At 44.3% G+C, this 21567-nt stretch overlaps 1 long non-coding RNA gene across 1 annotated transcript in view; it reads left to right on the top strand.

Moving 5' to 3' along the window:
• The window catches only part of LOC308613582, a 71559-nt gene extending 57660 nt beyond the window's left edge, over window positions 1-13899 (top strand). The window contains exon 4 of the long non-coding RNA XR_014015273.1: window positions 13850-13899. This is a non-coding gene — a long non-coding RNA (uncharacterized lncRNA). The remainder of the gene's footprint in view (window positions 1-13849) is intronic.
• Window positions 13900-21567: the final 7668 nt, after the last annotated feature.

The raw sequence follows: 21567 nt of genomic DNA on the forward strand, positions 1-21567 counted from the left end.
GTAGGTGTCATACCCCTCTTCTGTAGATGAGGAAATTGAGGCTTAGGAAGACTGAGTAGCATGCCCAAGGTCACACAGCTGCTAGAATTTGAACCCAGGCTGTCTGGCTCCAGAGTCCACAGTGATGCAATGCTGCTTCCCTAATTCAACTTCACAGAACCGTGGTTCTACAAAACAGAGATAATGCTCATCTTGGAATATCATGGTAAGGATCAGATGTGATAAAGTATGAAAAAGGGATTAGTGCAGTGGTTCCATTAGTGCTCAAAAGATGTTCATTTGCCACCTTTTCCCTCCAGTCAAATTGAGCATCTCATATCTTAACTACTTCACATTTTTAAAGTGCCTGACACAGAATGGGTGCTCAGTGGGCGGTAACCCCTCCTGCCATTACAGTCTGTGGTTTGAAGCCCCCTCCCTATCCTGAGTGCTCCTCTAGCTCATTTAGATCTTAGACTGTGGCACCCAGAACTACACATGATACACCAGGTGGGCTTGGATAAAGCAGAGTGCAAGGGACAGTCTGCTCCCACGGAGAGCGAGGTCCCTATCAGGCGGTCCCTAAATTATGTCATATTACCTGCAGTTATTCCTTTTTTTAATTCGTCATTTACACTGTCAACAAGTATTGGAATTGCTGTCAGTCAGATCCTGGACATCTCTTTACTTAGGCTGTAACGGATCCACACCTCACTTGGCCTGTCCCTGGGTAATTGATTTTTTCTTTTCCAAAAATGTCCTCTTTTTCTTTCTGATTTCTTAAATACTACATGTTTGTTGGAAAAATGCAGAAAACCACAAAGAAGAAAATTAAAGTCACCATGAATAGCACGATCCAGAGATAACCACTATTCATTCTTGCATATACATCTTCCCAGCATATGTATATGTGTGTATTTCTTTTTTACAAAATTAGGGTCATACTATTCAAAATATATTTTCAGTCTGCCACTTCTCACCATTTCCTCCCAACTAAGCCACCATCGTCTTTTTCTTAAAATACCACAAAACTGAGGACTTCCCTGATGACGCAGCGGTTAAGAATCCACCTGCCAATGCAGGGGACACAGGTTCGATCCCTGGTCTGGGAAGATCCCACATGACATGGGTCATCTAAGCCCGTGCGCCACAACTACTGAGCCCGCGTGCCACAACTACTGAAGCCCGCGCGCACCTAGAGCCCGTGCTCTGCAACAAGAGAAGCCACGGCAATGAGAAGCCTGCGCACTGCAACTTAGAGCAGCCCCCGCTCGCTGCAACTAGAGAAAGCCCGCGCACAACAAAGACCCAACACAGTCAAAAATAAAAAATTAAATTAAAAAATTACCACTAAACTATTAAATTATTATTGCCCAAAATAGGTTCCCCTACTTCCTTTCCTACCCCCCTACAGTCTGTTCTCCAAAAAGTAGCCAATGTGACCCCTTAAAATCTTAATCTCTCCTGCTCACAATCTCCAGTGGCTTCCCATGTCACATAAAATAAGAGCTTCCCTTGGCTGGAAGGACCCTGCATGGCGAGGCCTCTCCAACCCCATTTCCTTCTCCTCTCCGCATTGCACACTGTGCTCCAGCCTCATGTGCTTCCTTCCAATCCAAGCCCTTTCCTGCTTTAGGGCCTTTGCTCTTCCCAGGGCTGCATGGCTCCAGCCTCTCATTTCAGTACCTGATTAGTACCATCCCTCAGAGACCACCTTCCCCAAAAAGTACCTCGGCCTCCATCACCTCATCTCCCTAACCCTGATTCATTTTCTTCATTGCCTTAATTATTATTCTTCATGACGTTCATGGCCATGATATTCCGTCATACATATGTACTATCAATTCCCTATTGGTAGACTTTTAGGCTGTTTTCCTTATTTGGCATTAACATTTATTATTAATATTTTCTCTTCATAGCTTTCATTTTATAAGACTCCACCATTTCAGCCAGACAAGATAGTTGGGCTCTTGATAACTTCTCTAATCAGGTACTCTTCTAAATGCTTTAATACATACTAATTTAATCTACCTCATCTAGTGAGGTTGATACAGTTATTCCCCCCATTTTCCAGAGGGGAAAATTGAGTCAGAGAGTATAAGTAACTCTGTTAACATCACACAGCTAACAAGGGGTGGAACTAGGATCCAAACACAGGCTCTTTGCTTCCTCAGCTGCCGTCTCAACCCCTCTTCCACCCCACCACTGCCTCCTGGTCTTTCTCCCAGCAGATGTCAGCAAACTTCCTTTGTTCTGCAAGCCACGACCCCTGTCTGTATAGAGAGGCACTGAAGACCAAGTTCTGTGACATTAAAATCCCTCTACAGATGGATGCTAACCTGTTCTCCAGTCCTCTTTGAGGATTATAGTTGAGCCACTCTGAGTTCTTACTTGTACTGTCACAGAGTCTGTACTTTTCTGCCTGGCTCACAAAGAGATTGTGAAGCCTTGTTTGTTACCATTTCCTAAGTGGATAATGTCTGTGGCACAGAGTTACCATTTGAGGAACCCTGTGAGAGGGATGAGGTTGGTGTGACCAGCATTCATCTTCCTGGGTCAACACAAGGCATCGAATCTGTGCTAGAATTTTGCTAACAGTCTCTGGTACTTATATTGAAACATTTGCCCCTCTGCAAGTTTCTGGAAGTTCTTCCATGCTTCATAAACTCATATATTATCATAGTGCCATTTTTCAGATATTATAATCATGAACTCGTGTTCTTTGAGCATCCTGGGGCTGTACATCTTGCCATCCCTGTTGCAGTACATATTTGGGAGCACTTAGAGATGCTGCCGAGTCAGAATTCATCGGAGCCTGGAGACTTAAATACGGTGGCAGGTACTCTCCTCCTATCTCCTCACTATCTCAGACTTTAATTTCCCCTTGGCCATGTTTCTGTTCTTCATTCTGACTCACAGATCATTCTTCTTGATAGAGAAGGTGGAAACAAACTAGGAACTGAGTAATTCTGTATTCACTATATTATGTCTAAGTTAATGGTGTCATCTGCCCCAAGCAGTAGGCGAGCCCTTCTCTTGTTCTTTTTCTTGTTCTAAAGCGTTGCTGTTCCGTGTGCATTAATCCCAAACCCAGCCTTCCACTTCCCTGACTTGATTCTTTCATTTCATGCCATTCCTTTGTGTCTGCTCTTGGCTGCAAATTCCTCCTTCCTGCCTTTGTAAGTGTCCTTGTAAATACAAACTGATTGGAGACATAGTGATTTCTTTGGATAACTCCCTCTCTTCTTCCTCTCCAGAATTAGGTATGAATAGATAATCAGAATTATATTATGTGGAGCCTTCAATCTTTTCAGAATCAAGCTCTATATGATTAGAGTCTCTGACCATGGGATCAAAAAGCATCTAGCCTAGTGCCTTACACATAGGAGGCCTGCAAGAGTGGTAACAGCACAGTAATGGCCACCCTTTGAGTGTTTACCATGATTCAGGCACTGTGCTTTACATATCTTATCTCATTTAATTCCCATAATTGACATATGAGGTAGGTCTTGTTATTCATGATTATAGTGAGGAACCTGAGCTACGGGGAGGTGACATTTGCACAGCTGTGGGGGCAGAGCTGTGAGCCTGACTCAGGTATGTACAGATTCCTGAGTGTGTACTTTAACCTCCACATTATGCTGCCCTCTGGCTTTGTTAAGTCCATAGAACCACACCTTCTTTTCGCCGGACTTGTGGAGTTCTGCTTTCCTACAGTCACAGGAACATTAGCTGCTCATATTCCCTTCTTCGGCTCTTACAAATCATGTGATGGCAAGGCCCCTTTCTCTCCAAGTGCCAGTCAGCTCCATTCTGTCATCCATTTAGTTCTCCCTCATTGGCCAAAAATAGGTCCAAGCAGCAGCTCTCGTCACCGTATCTTTGTCTTTCTATGATGTGAGCTTGTCAGCAGAGCAAGGCTTGAGTGAATTAAATGCTCTGCTTCTGGCAGAGTGGGGCTCCTAACAGACTTCTGGATGGCTCTTCCATCATTCCTCAGCCTGCAGGGAACAGGCCCTGATGAGGGAATGACAGGTGTGCCTGGCCAGGTGGGCCTGAGGGGAACCGACCCTGCATCTTGCTGCCTCCTCACTGAACTTTTCATGCTCTGGGAATATTACATCAGTTTGAAGGGTTTTCTTCAACTATGATTTACATGCCACCTACTCTCAAAAAGAATGTGTGAAGTGGTTTACAATAAAACATGTCACAAATAGAGTTAAAACACCTTTTTAAAAGTAGAGGCAGTCAGAGAGAGGTCAGAAATCACTCGGTTTGAATCCCTGACAAGAAGTTTTATGGCACATGAATATATTTGATTAATTCCCGATACAACTGTCTAGGTGTGTGGGGATGGGGAAGGAACTCTGCAGATGGGGAAAACCTAGGACCTCAAGGGCCTGTTCTATACACACAGTCAAAATCAAACGGCATCATGCCTAGTGATGTCCATGGAAATACTCATTAATACCACCTCGTCTCAGGAAGCCTCAGGGGAAGGCAGCAGGGGGGCAATTGCATGGGTTAATCCTAAATTTAGAGTAGCTAATCTGCCCAAGGGTCATAGCCAAGATAATTCATCATTGTCGTTGACCAAGGACCACAATAAATTTGTCTTTAAATTTTAATACCTAATTCACATATTACACGGATAGAAATCACACTATCTGTTTATCTCTCTGTTATTATCTTTAAGCAGAGAATTGGTATGAATCATAAAGGAACCTTTTAAAATTACCACAGTTCTTCAAGGGAAGCTCATGCTATGGCTTATCTGCTGAACAAGATTTCCAGTAGAGAATGGATGAGAGAGGAATGAATGAATGAATGAATGAGTGCCCACATGGACCCACAACACCATGAATCAGTCTCATACTGGCTGTGCCACAAAGAGTTCATTCATTAAGGCTGGGCGTGTCCCCTGGCAGCTCTTCCCACTGTGACAGAGGCTGGCACAAGGGGAGTTGTGAATCAGACTGGCGGGCAGCACTGTGACGCAGGACATTGTAGGACAGGGCAAGGAGCTCAGGTACCTTGCTGACCCCCTCCAGACACACACCTTCAACCACCTTGATAGTTTTGCCGTGATCAAGTTCATTCTACAGCCAGGTGGAAACATAGAGAAGGATCACTGGCAGTGGAGGGTGAATTCATGAATTTCTGTGCCATCAGGGGTGTGACAGCACTCAAAGCTACCAAATGAACCTGAGACCCCTGGTGGGCCTTTTCCTGGTCCCCTACAATTCTATAGGGGCATTTCTGTAGTTCACTAGCTGGAATCAGTATGCTAAGACCACCTAGAAACTGAGTGCTGGCCAGGTTTGGTTAAAAACCAAAACAGGCTGAACAATGAAATATCAGGCCACAGATCTAACTAAAACTATTATTTTAGTTCTTTCTGTTTCCCTAACGTGAAGATTCTAAGTATAGAGTTATTTATGGGAGAGGTAGTGGTTATTTGTTGTAAGCAAATACTGATATTCTCCTGGGTACAGGAAGTCATTACAAATGGGGATAATTAGACAGGGGAGAGGACATTGATAAGTCTGGGTGTGGCTATTTTTTTGTCAGCTTGATGGAATTTGGTGAGTAATAATTTTTAAAAGTATCTTGTAAGTTTGGATGAAAATATATAATGTAAAAACCTTTAGAGTATTATAGCAAAACCAATCTTCACAAGTGATTGTGTAAATTTACTTGACTTACCTAGTGTTCGTTGACTACCTAGTTGTTCATCCATCCATCCATCTATTCATCCACCCGTCCTTCCACCATTCACTCATTCAACACTTACAATGGGCTGATTTGTGTCCCCCCAAAATTTATATGTTGAAGTCCTAACTTCCAATATCTCAGAATGTGACTGTATTTGGAGATACGGTCTTTAAAGAGCTAATTAATTTAAAATGAGATTATTAGGGTGGGCCCTAATCCAATATGACCTGTGTCCTTTGAAAAAGAAGAAATTTAGACAGAAATGTACAAAGGGAAGATCATGTGAAGACACAAGGAGAAGGTGGTCACCTGCAGGCAGAGGAGAGAGGCCTCAGAAGAAACCAACCATGCTGACACCTTGATCTCAGATTTCTAACCTCCAAAATTGTGAGAAAATACATTTCTGTTGTTTAAATCACATATTTCTGTTGTTTCAGTACTACTTTGTGGCAGTTGGTTATGGTAACCCTAGCAAACTACTACGAGCATCTATAATATACCAGGGCCCTGTGCTACACATGAATAAGATACCTTTTCTGCCTTCAAAGAGCTCCCAGCCTGCTAGGTGCAAAACACTGCTAACTGTTAGGGAAACTATAAGGCTACAGTGATGAATCAGATACTTAGTTTTGTGAGATGTTAACATTCTATAAACCAAAGCTCTTGCTCCCATCAGTCTGACTATTGGGGCTACTAATTGGCATGCGCCTTCATTTTATTTTGAATTCTGACAAAAAAATTTCCAGGGTGAGGGGTCAGCTGGGAGTTAAGTGAAATTTATATCAGCCACAGGAACTAAATACCTGCAAAGGTATGGAAGGTTGTTTTTTTTTTTTTACATTCACGTGGGATCATTTAGGTATAAAACAATCTTCAGACCATTTCTGCTGCTTTAAACATGTCAGAAAGCTCATTTTCACAGTAAAATCCTATCTTCCTGGCAGATCTATTTACTCCCAGCTCCCAGGGCTTTAGCTGATCTCCAGAGTAAGCAGAGGCTACAACAGTGACAGCTGGCACCCTGGTTCACTCAGATTCTGTTTGTGCAGTTACTGTTTACATGGAGCCTCTAACGTAGGGAACAAATCATGACTCAGACCAACGTGGCGGACACGGAGCAGGATTTGGAATAGAACACAGTCACACATTTTAACAAGCAGCATGAACAAAACTGTAGAAACATGGAGTTTTTAGAGCTTTAAGGACTTCGGATGTTGTCCAGTATAAAAAAGAAAATTCCTTGTTTTATAGTATTGGAGTGAGAGACACAGGTGAAGTGTTAAGTGACTTACCTACAGTCAAAAGACTAGCTGGTATCAGCAGTCATGACAAAGTAGTAGTTAATATGTTCTTGTAAGTATTTGTGTATGTGTGTGTGTGTGTGTGTATGTGTATAATTCAAATTTTCTTGAATAAAAGTGCTTAGGAAAAAAAAAAAAAAAAGACTACCTAGTAGCAAAAATGGGATGAAAACCCTTGTCTCTTGCTCCAAGCCCAGATGTCTTTTCTGCTACTGTACGTTCAGGTTTGGGAAATTATGCTCCACAGCTAATCACTTCACAGACACCATGTCTGTGATTCAGGTGCATTGTTGTCGAATAGCGCTAGATAGTCCTTGGTTTTGGTCTGAGCAGCTGGGAGTCCTGTTGGTGTGGGAAACCGAGTCAGGCAAGTATAGCCCTCTTTTCTATTCAAAAATAGAGCTGTTTTTTAACATAACACATGTGAAAGAAATGGGAAGAAGAAACAAATGCTTATTAGGCACCAACTATGTGGCAGGCCCCATGCCGGCGCTTCACAGCATCCTTGAGGCAGGTATGGTTATCCCCATATTAAGAGCTCACGGTACCAATGGACAGTTCCAGGATTTGTTCTGTTCCACAGCCTGCAATTCTCCCGCTATTCTACACTGCCTTGCTCGTCATGATCAATAAATGTTATAAGGCTAAACTAAGTTATATTAAGATGTAAAGACACACAAACAGAGTAATATCTGTTAACCTTCAGCTTTTCTCAATCAGTCACTGTTACTACAGCACTGGTTCAAACTCCAGGCTAAAATAGAAACACCATTGAAGCTCATTTAGAACTTCCCTTGGCCAGAAATTTGCCCAGAGTTATATAACTTTGGGGCAGCTTTGCATCAAGAGCCATTGCTGGAAGCTTTCACTTAACCCTTATAAGGGAGGAGATTCACCATCTGCATGGGGCCTCTTCTCTTGCTTAGCAGGTCTGGCTTCTTTCTCAGCAGAGATGCAGATGCCTTCTATGAAGATCATTTTTTTAATCCAGAAAAGTCCTTGGGTACCATGTCCTGCTCTCATGATCAGAAATCTGACTGCCTAGGTCTACTGTATATTATTTTTTCTTTCATAGACACATGGGAGAAAGGCAACAGGGATATACAGTGAGTGTGTCAGTCTGGCTCACTTAGATTCTGTTTATGTAGTGAATGCTGACATACCAGGCACCGTGTGTTCTCCCAGTCACCATATTAAGTCTTTTCTGTAGATGGTCTCCATTAAGACTCAGAAAATGTTATGTTGCACTGACCTATTTTGCAGAGGTGTAAACTCACTTAGGAAGATCAAACACCCAGCCAGGTTCACACTGCCATCAAGAAGCAGAGCTGAGCTTCGAAACCAGACTGTCTGTGAAAAGCCCTGAACTTCCTTTTTATTTATTTTTTTAACATCTTTATTGGAGTATAATTGCTTTACAATGGTATATTAGTTTCTGCTTTATAACAAAGTGAATCAGCTATACATATACATATATCCCCATATCTCCTCCCTCTTGTGTCTCCTTCCCTCCCGCCCTCCCTATCCCACTCCTCTAGGTGGTCACAAAGCACTGAGCTGATCTCCCTGTGATATGCGGCTGCTTCCCTCTAGCTATCTGTTTTACATTTGGTAGTATATATAAGTCCATGCCACTCTCTCACTTTGTCCCAGCTTACCCTTCCCCCTCCCTGTGTCCTCAAGTCAGTTCTCTACGTCTGCATCTTTATTCCTGTCCTGCCCCTAGGTTCTTCAGAACCTTTTTTTTTTCTTAGATTCCATATATATGTGTTAGCATATGCTATTTATTTTTCTCTTTCTGACTCACTTCACTCTGTATGGCAGTCTCTAGGTCCATCCACCTCACTACAAATAACTCAATTTTGTTTCTTTTTACGGGTGAGTAATATTCCATTGTATATATGTGCCACATCTTCTTTATCCATTCATCTGTCCATGGACACTTAGATTGCTTCCATATCCTGGCTACTGTAAATAGAGCTGCAATGAACATTGTGGTACATGACTCTTTTTGAATTATGGTTTTCTCAGGGTATATGCATAGTAGTGGGATTGCTGGGTCATATGGTAGTTCTATTTTTAGTTTTTTAAGGAACCTCCATACTGTTCTCCATAGTGGCCGTATCAATTTACATTCCCACCAACAGTGCAAGAGGATTCCCTTTTCTCCACACCCTCTCCAGCATTTTTTGTTTGTAAATTTTTTGATGATGGCCATTCTGACTTGTGTGAGGTGATATCTCATTGTAGTTTTGATTTGCATTTCTCTAATGAATAGTGATGTTGAGTATCCTTTCATGTGTTTGTTGACAATCAGTATATCTTTTTTGGAGAAATGTCTATTTAGGTCTTCTGCCTATTTTTGGATTGGGTTGTTCGGTTTTTTGATATTGAGCTGCATGAGCTGCTTGTAAACTTTGGAGATTACTCCTTTGTCAGTTACTTCATTTGCAAATATTTTCTCCCATTCTGAGGGTTGTCTTTTTGTCGTGTTTATGGTTTCCTTTGCTGTGCAAAAGCTTTTAAGTTTCATTAGGTCCCATTTGTTTATTTTTGTTTTTATTTCCATTTCTCTAGGAGGTGGGTCAAAAGGATCTGGCTGTGATTTATGTCATAGAGTGTTCTGCCTGTGTTTTCCTCTAAGAGTTTGATAGTGTCTGGCCTTACGTTTAGGTCTTTGATCCATTGTGAGTTTATTTTTGTGTATGGTGTTAGGGAGTGTTCTAATTTCATTGTTTTACATTTAGCTGTCCAGTTTTCCCAGCACCACTTATCAAAGAGGCTGTCTTTTCTCCATTGTATATTCTTGCCTCCTTTATCAAAGATAAGGTGACCATATGTATGTGGGTTTATCTCTGGGCTTTCTATCCTGTTCCATTGATCTATATTTCTGATTTTGTGCCAGTACCATACTGTCTTGATTACTGTAGCTTTGTAGTATAGTCTGAAGTCAGGGAGCCTGATTCCTCCATCTCCATTTTTCTTTCTCAAGATTGCTTTGGCTATTCGGGGTCTTTTGTGTTTCCATACAAATTGTGAAATTTTTTGTTCTAGTTCTGTGAAAATGCCATTGGTAGTTTGATAGGGATTGCATTGAATCTGAGATTGCTTTGGGTAGTATAGACATTTTCACAATGCTGATTCTTCCAATCCAAGAACATGGTATACCTCTCAATCTGTTTCTATCATCTTTCATTTCTTTCACCAGTGTCTTGTAGTTTTCTGCATACAGGTCTTTTGTCTCCTTAGGTAGGTTTATTCCTAGGTATTTTACTCTTTTTTTTCAGTGGTAAGTGGGAGTGTTTCCTTAATTTCTATTTCAGATTTTTCATCATTAATGTATAGGAATGCCAGAGATTTCTGTGCATTAAATTTGTATCCTGCTACTTTAACAAATTCATTGATTAGCTCTAATAGTTTTCTGGTAGCATCTTTAGGATTCCCTATGTATAGTATCATGTCATCTGGAATCAGTGACAGCTTTACTTCTTCTTTTCCAATTTGGATTCCTTTTATTTCTTTTTCTTCTCTGATTGCTGTGGCTAAAACTTCCAAAACTATGTTGAATAATAGTGGTGAGAGTGGACAACCTTATCTTGTTCCTGATCTTAGTGGAAATGGTTTCAGTTTTTCACCATTGAGAACGATGTTGTCTGTGCGTTTGTCATATATGGCCTTTATTATGTTGAGGTAAGTTCCCTCTGTGCCTACTTTCTGGAGGGTTTTTATCATAAATGGGTGTTGAATTTTGTCAAAAGCTTTTTCTGCATCTATTGAAATGATCATATGGTTTTTCTCCTTCAATTTGTTAATATGGTTTATCACACTGATTGATTTGCATTTATTGAAGAATTCTTGCATTCCTGCAAAGCCCTGAACTTTCAAACCACTGTGCATGCTGCCTCCTGACTCTCTGTTTCTTTGCACATTTCTCTAGCCAGGAGATTTTCTCCCCCTGACCATTTATTTTCCATATTTCTTGCTCTTGGAACAGATAATTTTCAAGGTCCCTTTGAGTGTTGAAATTCCATGACTGATTAAAGTTATAATTTATGTAGTTTGATTCATTTGCACTAATGCCTGGGTTCATTTATTACATTAATTCCTCTACTAAAGGTTCCAACAGCTTTTCAGTTTACTTACAGATCTTCTGATGCTATAGAACTCATGCTGCTTTTCCCAGAATAACTTTTAAAACCTGAATTTTAAAAATGTAAGATTTAAAAACATATCCAAAAGGATTTTATCATGCACGCAACACATCGATTTTCCATATGGACCAAAATAGTCATTTTAAGCCCGTTCTCTTGGTTGTCTTTCCCTAGTCTCACAGATGCAGTGCTAATTGCTTGCAGCTTCGGGCTCTTTTTAACATGAGGTAACAATTTGAGCGTCTTGGGCTTGAGTGCTGCATTTGTTAGACATGCCAGGCCTGGAATTGGCCTTGGCTCGTCAGGCTGCTGAATCTGCACAGAGGTCAACTCCTCTGAACTTCAAGAAGCTTCCTGGAGAACCTCCTGTTGTGCTCCTCTCAGACATGGTATGAGAGCCAGTGGTGTCACTGGTTCTGCAGATAGGGCATCTCTTATTCGGACCTGGCAGCTTTTGGTGATGGCCCTTTTAGACCAGCTCCAGCATCTAAGTCCTTCTAGTCAAGCTGTGCTTGTAGAGAATGTTTCTGGAAGGGGACGTTTATTCACAGACCTACTGGCTGGACTTGCTCCAGCGTCTGAGTGGCTCTTTGCAGCCAAAGGCACACCCCACTTGGGACACATGTAAGATTCATTCTGACTGGATTGAGAAAGCAAGGAAGAAGAAAAAGAAAGGAAATGACAGGATTCTACAGTCACATCTGTAATTAGGGAGCATCAGGGCATAACTTGGGAGAATTTCTAGATCTTGTTTTGTTTGTATCTTATCTGTAGTTCTGGTCATTGGAGTCAGACAAGCCTGGCTCCAACCAAGCTCTGCTATTGATGGCTGTGCAGTAATGAAGACATCATTTGACCCCCAAGCCTCAGTTTCCTCATCTGTAAATTGGGATGATCGTACCTCCCCCATGTGTATGTTTTGAGGACAACATGTAATGATGCTGCTAAAGCTCCCAGGCACCCTGTGCTCCACTGTGCAGCCAGTGCACAGGCAGCAACTACATGACGCTGTTTTTACTCCCCTCCTCCCCTCCCCTACACAGGACACATGCTAGAAAAATAAAGTTCATGCAAACTAGCATTTTAGGAGCACTTACACAGGTGTGTGCCATGCAGTGCATGTGTGCTTGATGAGGTTTCCGTAAATCTAACTTTAAAATCATATTTTAGATATACCTAGGGAGTTACAGAAAGGTACCCCAGGGTAGGCTGCTTTAGAAAGACAATAATAACTTTATGAATTAATTTGGGCTTTTTACATATCGTATTTTCACCAAATTAGACAACCCCCTCCCCACCTCATAGCTCCCTAGAGGAACAAAAGCACATCCCTCCTGGGGATGCACAGTCCCTCCTTCTGGGGTTTTCTCCTAAAGATCACCCCATTCAATGAAGCTGTCAGGGGCTTGCTACTCTTCCCTTTTGATAAGGAGACGTAGACCCAGGTCCTAGGCTGGCTAAGACATGAGCAAGAATGTTGAAGTTGGAGAGTCAAGACGAGTCTGTGTCGGAGGCTTAGCAGAGGGCAAGGAAGCTGCCTGAGGCCACCTGACTCAGGATGGTCCTCGCCTTGCCCCACAGATCATATTCCTAGTAGATCCATGTGAAGATTAGAACTGTACCCGGCACAAAGTAAGTGATGCTTGTTAACCATCATTATTACTGCTACTACTATTATTACAGCGCTTGTTACGAGGCTCTCGGGTATTTGGCTTGGGTTGTCTTTCCGAAATGGTCTTCAGTCTTACAGAATCGAGAGGTGGATTTGGAACCAATAGTTTCACAGCATATGAAGGAGCAATTTGACAGCCTTGGGATTGATTCCACAAGTCATGTGAGACCCTCTGTGTCCTCCTTACTCTCCCTAAATAGCCAGGACTAGCTGAGCCCTGGCTGGGCTGTTCAGGTTTACCTGCACGATTGCCATCTCCTGAGCTGGGTGGAAGCGCCTCATTGTGTATTCATCGGATGGGCTGATGGAAATGGGATGCAGCCAGACTGCTAAGACCACACTGTCCTGCATTTAGGCCACAGAAATCTGATTCCAAGAATGTACATCTTGGTTGGCCTCGGATAGCCGGTCCCCTGCCGTCCCCGCCGGCGGGCTGCTGCCCGCGTCCCCCGGGGCGTGGCGCAGCGCACCCCGCCGCACGTTGGGACCGGGGTCCGGTGCGGAGAGCCCTTCGTCCTGGGACACGGGGTGCGGCCGGAAAGGCAGCCGCCCCCTCGCCCGTCACGCACCGCACGTTCGTGGGGAACCTGGTGCTAAACCATTCGTAGACGACCTGATTCTGGGTCAGAGTTTCGTACGTAACAGAGCAGCTCCCTCGCTGCGATCTATTGAAAGCCCTCAACACAAGGGTTTGAAAAAAGAGGAAAAATTAAAAAAAGAAAAAGAAAAAAGGAAAAACAAGAATGTACATCTTGCATTGCAATCTAGATGTCCAGAGGAAAGTTTTGGACAAAATAACCCAGACCCAGGTCTTGGTAATTTAAAGCCTGGGTGAAATGGGGCACAGAGAACCCAGAGGAGCTGGCTGGGGAGATGTGGAAGATTCGAGGTGCCAGACGGTCGGCTTCTCTCCAAATGTTTACCACCCTGGTGCCATGGGGCTGTGGGTAGCCCATGTGCTCATTCTCTCCCCTTCTCTCCCCCTCCCTCCTTCTCTCCCCCTCTCTCCTTTTCTCTCCCCTCCTCCTCAGATTTTCCATAGGTTGGAGAAACCGAGGAACCTACTGACCCAGAGGGAGGGTGATGAGACAAATGAAACAGAGGAATCAGACTGACCCTTCCTTGGCTGAGGATACCATGAAGTTTAAGGGCTGGCCCTGGACTTTGAACCCCAGCCTCACCCACCTCTGCCTGGGTGTGCCTTTCTTCTCTGGAAGCCTTGGTCCTCTGGATAGAGAATGGCATGAGGCCTAGGGCCAAATCTCCAGGAAGCAGGAAGACTGTGGCTGCCCCTGATTCAGACAGAGCCCACGAGAACAAGGGCTGCTCTTTCCTCTTGGGCTCATGCCCCACCCCCACCCTGCCCTGTGGTACCCAGGCTGCCTGTACTGCTTGGATGCCACAGACTTGCCGGGGGCCTCCTAAGAGACCTCAGAGGCTTGCAGCTGGTGGGGCCGTTAGTCAGCGTGTCTCTGAGTTCACCTCTCAGAGGAGAAAGCATATGCTGCTGGGGCCAACGGCGGTCCTCACTGATGTGTCCGCTGCCCAGGCAGTAGTTGTTCGGTCTGGCATTGCTTTCTCTTCTTCCTAAAGCAGAATATCACACGGAGTCCTGAGCCCTGAGCCCAGTCTAGCCTCTGGGACAGAAGAATTTGTGCTTTTGTAAACCCACAATACTGCAGGTACCGCACAGGGAAGTGTTTCTCCAATTCCTACCCTCCCCCAACAACTATGTATCAAACCAGAGGAACGACCTTACGGTGAAAGGAAGGTGTCTTGTGACTGTCATTGCTCCACTTCCTGGGGCCAGCAGCCTGTGAATGGATGACACCAGAGGCCAAGAGGGTGGCGAGCTGCAGACGTGGACACCAATCATGTGGGGCAGGGGGGCAGGCACACCCTCAAAGCCCCGACTTCTCTCCTGTGTCCCCCGACCCACCCCAGCACGCTGCTACCGGGCTCCCAGATGCTGGCCAACCCCCATGGCTCAGTTGCCCCCAGCCACACTTAGGACCCCTTTCCAGGGGTCCTCTTGGACCTATTCCAGGGGCACATGGCAAAGGAAGGCCTTTCATCCAGGGATCTCACACTCACCAAAGGCTTCAAATTTGGATTTAAGAAATTTTATCTTCAAAGATATGCTAATAGGACTAAAAGAAGGAAATGATCATCGGCTTTAAACTTCTGCCAGACTTTGGTACCATGCCCATGAATTTTAAAAATAAATTCTGCTATTTTATTGTGAACAGGATGATCACACTGCCTTGTGTGTGTGTTTTAAATTTTACACGTGTCACAAGCCTTCATTTATTAAATGTAAATTTCTAAAATATATCACAATTGTTGAAACCCTATTTGGACATGTCTGTTTTCACATGCCTGGAGCCTCAGAGGATGAAAGCATCCCGGGCCTCTCTTGACCATCATCCACTCTCCTCTTGGTGGACTGTGGGAAAAGCTGTTCCCCTTCCACATTGTCATTTTAACCTCAGAAAATCTAAGGTGCATCTCCCTGTTTCGTTACAGCAGCTGACCTATAATGGAAGAGGCCTTCAAGGTTTAGGCATGTACAGTTCAGCCCCTTTCTCACTCCATTTTAAACACTGTTTTCTTCCGTACAGTAAGGCTGCCTTACTCACCTGCTTACCAGCTCTGGGGGAATGGCTGGTAATCTTGAATCCCTTACCCTTAGACGACGGGGTTCAACCATGGCTGCACATTGGAATCAAGGCTGGGGGAATTCAAAAAACTGATGCCTGAGTCCCACCCCTAGAGATTCTGATTTACTTGACATTGGATGTGATCTGGGCATTGGAAATTTTAAATCCTCCCCAGGTGATTTTAATATATTGCCAAGTTTCAGAAACACTACCCTAGGACATGCAAGTATTAGCATGCATCAGAATAACGTGGAGGAAGGTTTGTTAAAAATCAGGTTGCTAGACCCCATCCCCACAGTTTCTGAATCAGTTTCTGGATTGTGCCTGATAGTTTGCATTTCTAACAAGTTCCCAGGTGAAGCGATGCTGCTAGTTCAAGGACCGCATTTTGAGAACCACTGTCCTAAAAGAAAGCAAGCCAGGGAGATGGGCTGGGAGGGAAATGTGAGTGAATGCACAAAGATCCAGCTCTTTCTTATTCTCAGACTCTGCTGTTGGCTTCAGAGGCGGGAAACCCTAAGCACCATAGCTGCTGCTGTGCAGAAAACCCATGTGGGGTTGAGCTGAGTCCAGAAAGCCAGAGTCTCGGTTGGATAAAGCATGGACCTGCAACAGAGAGTCTGGAGGTCTGGATCAGCTCTGTCCAATGAGAATACCATGCAAGCCACAAATGTGAGTCACATACATACTTTCATATTTTCTACCCACATTAAAAAATTAGATATGAATTTTAACTATGTATGTATTTAACCTAATTATTCCAAAATCTTATCATTTTGACATGTCATCAACATAATTATTAGTGAGATAATTTACATTCTTTTTTTCACCCCAAGTCTTTGGAACCAGGTATGTGTTTTACAGGAGCACATCTCAGTTCGAACTAGCCACCTTTCAGTGGCCACATGTGGACAGTGCAGGTCTGGATACACCAAGTACTGGGGCCATCAGCTTCTGAAGAAGGGCTGATGCATGGAGGTCAGCAGGCAGACCCCTCCTTCCCACCCCTCCTAGAGCCCATGGAACCTGTTCTCCGCATCTGAGAATCTTCCTGTGTTCACCATCAGTGCTTCTGCAGAGCGTGAGAGGTGAAGAGGGCCAGATCAGGTCTGCAGGGCTTGTTTCTTCATGTCTGTGTGTCTGAGGTCAGACTCTAAGAGGCTTTCACAGCCACCTCTCCCCGTTTCCAGACTTAAGCGTCGACAGATATGAGCAGAGCCCCTGGGTGTTGGTGGGAGAAGCTGAGGCTTTGGTTAGGGAGAAATGGGTGTCTGAATTAGACTGAGGAAGAGAGCGAAGGGAGAGCTGTGGTTGGCCTGAACAGCCATGAGTGTTCGTTTGAATGCTGCAAGCAGGCGTGAGCTGACAGGTCCAGTGCTGTCACTGGCCAGGGAGCCCAGAGCACTGTGGGTTTTTACAGCACCGGGTCGACAGCCATTGTGCTCTTCCCGTGGCATGCCGCCCTCTGTCCAGTGGCAGTCATTAACCATGCTAGTACTGAGTGCCTACTGCCTGTGCCAGTATACCAGGAAGCCAGTAGACTGTAGTTATTGGGATCACATGTTTTGGAGTCAGGCAGGCCTGAGTTCGAATCCCCACTTTTGCAGTATGATCTTAGGAAGTTTTAAAATCTCTAAACCATAGTTTCTTCATTTGCAAAATGGGGATAATAACACCTATACCTGAGAAATCTTGTGAGGATAAAGTGAGGTGATATGTGTAATTTCTGAGCTCAGATCCTGGCTCACAGGCACTCAGTGAACGGCGGTGGTCGGGACGAGGTGAAGTGAGCAAGGTGCACCGTAGCTCTCATCACCATCACCATTGTTGCGCTTGAGTTATTACACCATCGTCGGTGCCCCAAGAATTACCAAGCTGCACAAGGCCTGGTCCTTTCTCACCAGGGGCAGAGGGTCTGTAAGGGGAGAGAAGATGTACAGATGAGTCGAAGATGAGCTAGGTGTGATGAGTGCCTTGAGAGAGGAAGGAGGAATCACTTCCACCCAAGGGATTTAGAGACTGTGCCCTTGAAGAATGGACGAGAAGTCTACTGGCAGAGATTGAGGGGAAGGACAGTTTATGGAGAGAATGGCTTGATCAAAAGCCCCAAAGGTGAAGGACTGTGCTCAGGAAGTACTGAATGGTTGTGACACTGGTGCATGGAGACAGCTAAAAGGGGTTTGTAAGAGGCTGGTTGCAGCCCATTTGTATGGGACTTATGTGCCAGGCTAAGGAGTTTGGACTGTGTTTGGTAAAAAATAGAAAGCCATAGACAGCAGCCCAGGAGGGAATGACAAGAGTAATGATGAATACTTTTTCCTTTTGAAACAGAGGGGTTTTGAGAGTCAGAGTTTACTGACACTGCCCCATCAAAATTGAACACAAACTTTCATGCCTTGAGACACAGGTAACTTGTCAATCATGTTATCCATTACCACCCCTTCCCAATCCCAGTCCCCAAAGGAACCCTTGTCACCAATGTGGTGGGTAGCCTTCCAGACTTTCCTCTGTACAAAGACAACATATAGAGACTAAAAAGATTTTAACCAAAATTGGAGCATAGTATACTTACTGTTCTGCCATTTACTTTTTTATTGTAACTAACTCCCCATTCCCCCTCCTCCAGCCTCTAGTAACCACCACTCTTCTTCCTATTTTTACAACTTTGGCCACTCTAGTTACCTCATATAGATGGAATCATACATTATTTGTTCTTTTGTGACTGGCTTATCTCATTTAGCATAATGTCTTCAAGGTTTCTCTATGTTATACTATAGAATGTGTCAGAATTTCCTTCCTTTTTAAGGCTGAATAATATCCCATTGCATGTATATACTACTTTCTGTTTGTCCATTCATCCATTATTGAACACTTGGGTTGCTTTCACCTTCTGGCTCTTGTCTGCTATGTACTTTTAAAATAATATATTGTGGGCATGTTTCCCTGTGGGTTCCTATAGAGCCAGCTCATTCTTCATGGCTGCCTAATATTCCATTGTATGGAAGTGACTAGTCTAGAATCACACAATCAGCTAGTGGTGTAGTGGGGATTTGAAAACAGTTCTTTCTGGCTCCAAAGGCTGAGCACTTTTCACCACTCCAGGAGACATGATGGATGTGTACGTTTTGAGCCACCGCGTGGCCTGCATGGTGTTAGGCAAGTATAAAATAATGTGATACAATTTGATTGAGTTCTGAGAGGATTCTGACAAATGAAGTGATGGGAGTGGGTAGAGCCCAGATCTAGCCCTGAATTAGGAGTCTTCCCACGACAGAGTTATGGCCAATGACACTCAGATTGATTTTCCATTGCTGGAAGGAAGAGAAGGAAGTAAAAGTGATCGGAGAACATAAATAACTTTTAATAAAGCCAGGCAAGACTCTGTGTCTTCCCAAGACACAATTATGGCCAATTCTCGATCAACGCTGACTTGGGTCCCTCTCAGAGTAGCTCTGGAACAGTAACAAATAGTAGCACATTTAAGCCAGAAGGGGCCTTGGAGTTCATCTGGCCCAACGCTTTGTTCTAGGAGAGGAGAAAACTGGAGCCTGAGAGATGGGCCCCACTACATGCCTGCACCTCAAGGTTGTGGCTGCTGGCTAAGCAAAGTGGTAAGATGCTCCGGAGTGTGTCCCATCCCAATTTTATTGACTCATACTCACCCTGTTGTTGCTGGAAACTTGTGCATTGTTTTTGTTGTTCATTTCTCCCGTACACATGCAGGCTGCCAGGCTTTATTAAAAGTTACTTATGTTCTCTGATCGCTTCTACTCCCTTCTCTTCCTTCCAGCAATGGAAAATCAATCCGAGTGTCATTAAGAGGATATTCCCTGAAGAAGATTGCTGGCGACAGTGGATCTGTCACCCAACTTACTTCTTTTCACTGAGCAACTGGAATTTCTTCCACAGGGGATGAGCCCCAGTGTTATTTCACTGTCTGAATTCAGGCAGGCCTCGCGCTGACTTACCAAGTTTTCATCCCATTGTCTCACTGTCACTGGCTGATCTGATCTCTGCACTGATTAATTAGTTTCAAATCCCTTCATATTGGTCTAGTAAAATTGGCTGGTTTAATTCGTGATGGGAAATCCTGAGAATGTTTTATTTCGACTCTGATGAGGGGCACCTTTTTATAATGTCCTGTTGGAGACATCCCTTGGGAGAGAGACATTGTCCTCCATGCAGTCTCCTGAATTACACAGAGCAGACGCCGAAACGGTGGTGAGACTCTCCCTGCTGCCAGGTCTGGGTGCTTTTACAACAAGCACTTCTGCCTGTTAATGGGGCAGTTTATCGTGTCCTCTCACCACATGCAACTTGGACCACCATCTTTCCTCTAGAGGTTGTCTGAGCTGCTTCTAAGCATCAACACCTAGCCTGTCCGGGTGGGGCCTGCTTGCTGTCCACCCCTGCCGTCCGGGGCCAGAACAGAGCCACGGCCACTTCACCAGCCCCAGTGGCATGCTGCTTGATTTATAAATACCTTCTTTTTTTCTACTGGCTGTGATTCCCCCCAGGAGAGGTTGGAGTAAAAGTCCCAAAGTTGAATATTTTCTGTTCTGTCACAAAGAGAAATGGATGAGCAGATATAAGTGGCCTTAAAGGGGAGAAGAGAATTCAGCTAAGAGCCAACCCCATCCTGGATACAGGACTGACTCATGGCACTCAGCAAGATGCCTTCCGTGGTGTGGTCACTCACTGGCTGGAATTAAATTCTAACAGCTGCTTTCCCAATCAGCAGCCACGAGGATGCAAGGAGCTTGTTTATTTAACACGATCAGACCACTGTGTCCAGCTAATCTCTACTTGCCTATCTCCCCTAAGATAGCTTTCACAAAAATGTGTAAGCACATTCTAATAATCTTCTTGAAGTCCCTTAAAATCCCCCTGCGAGGCCTGCCCCAATGGCCAGGCAGTGGCTGAGTCGCCCCGTGGTGGAAGGGTTCTCGTACATCTCCGTTAGGCAAGGCAAGAGCTGCAGCCCAGCCAGAAATGAGCTTCCCCCACAGAGCAGCCTCCCTGCGAGGCAGGGCCCTGGGAGCTGCTGTGCAAGTTGCAGCATTTGGCTCATTCATTTGTCTTCATTAATGTTGCTTATAGCAAGGCCTTTGTCACATATACGATTATGGGAGATTCAATTCTCCTGAATGTGTAAACACAGAGCACCAGTGAGAGGCTCCAGGCAGGCAGCAGCCTGAAAAGGAGCTTTTCTGCTATTGGAGGGATGACATACGCTTTCGGTCCCTAGGGATGGGGGCCACACTGGAGGACTGGGTCTTAAATATCAGGGACTGGGTCTTGCTCCTCGGTCCTTGGCCCCAGGGGCCCACCTCTGCCCACCAGTCACCTCGCATGACCTCATGTCCTTATCCATTCCTCCCTCCCCTCAGCCACATTCACCAAGTCCACTCAGGTTTCCGCCTTAACATCTCTTAACTCAATCCCTTTCTCTTTCCTCCTCCAGGGTCCTGTCCTCATCTAAGGCCACCGTCGTCTCATGGCTGGATTCCTGTGACAGCCTCTTAATCATACTGCCTACCTCTAATCTTGTCCCACTCTCCTCCATTCTCACCCTGCTGCTGTCCTCATCTTTCTGAAATGCAAGTCAGTTTGGGCCACTCTGCTTCTCTGGGAGAAGGCCAAACTGCTTCACCTGGTCTGCAAGCCTCTTCAGAACAAGGCCCCTGGAACCTTCCAGGCTTCAACCCCATCCCCTTTTTGGGCTATACTTTGTTCCAAGGTTCCAAAACAATTCTACCTTGTGCATAATATCTTCGGGCTTTTACCTAAAGCAATTTTTTAGGTTTTTAAAAAAATATATTTTTATTAAGGTATAATTGACATATAACATTAGCTTCAGGTGTACAACCTAATGATTCAATATTTGTATACACTGTTAAATAATCACCACAGTAAGTCTAGTTACCATCTGTCACCATACAAAGTTACAAAAAAGTGTTTTCTTGCTGCGAGAACTTTGAAGATTTAGTCTCTTAGCAACCTTCAAATAAGCAGTACAATATTATTGACTATAATCACCATGCTGTACATTACATCAACATGACTTACTTATTTTTAGCTTTTAATTC

Source organism: Mesoplodon bidens (genome assembly GCF_964165515.1).
Source record: "Mesoplodon bidens genome assembly, chromosome: 3".
Taxonomy (NCBI): Eukaryota; Metazoa; Chordata; class Mammalia; order Artiodactyla; family Ziphiidae; genus Mesoplodon; species Mesoplodon bidens.